We start from the raw sequence: 615 nt of genomic DNA, 5'->3' as shown, positions 1-615 counted from the left end.
GAGTAATGATTATCATTATGTAACTTTTAGTCTTTCATAATCTCCTTATACGCCATTATTATCAAAACTCGTTTAGCAATGACAACGAAATAAATATTCAGTAATGATACATGAAACAATGATGAAATGGACTCTTAAACGATAATCTCAGATAAATCAATTTCTTGAGTATATATGTCTGAAATCAAATTTCAACCATGTTCTCATAAGTGTAATGGATGTTGATAGTCTGGGGAACACATGAGGTCCCCCTTTTAATAGTATTAAAAATAGTATGTTAACTCTCGACGTCTAGGAAATTTTTTCTAACAATTTTTTTTCTTCTAATAAACCACTCTACAACGATTCTAGCAACACCAGAAAAAAAATATTCGGGCATGGGAGAATAATCTTAGCCTCAAAAGTTTGCTCGCCTAGAATCATAGGTGCGATTTGAGAGAAACTGGAGATAGTGTTGCTGAGAGGATCCGAAATATCGCCGTTCTTTGCTTTATCAGGTAATGGACAGGATGCAAAAGTTGCAAGACTAATGCTGGAGCAAACACTAACAGTACCTCCACACCGGGTTACACATTCAAGTATTCTACTGACTGCGGGCTTGGAATATGAACATAC

This window comes from Penaeus monodon, chromosome 15 (genome assembly GCF_015228065.2).
Source record: "Penaeus monodon isolate SGIC_2016 chromosome 15, NSTDA_Pmon_1, whole genome shotgun sequence".
NCBI lineage: Eukaryota > Metazoa > Arthropoda > Malacostraca > Decapoda > Penaeidae > Penaeus > Penaeus monodon.
The sequence above is the reverse complement of the archived record's forward strand: the minus strand, read 5'-3'. Positions refer to the sequence as shown.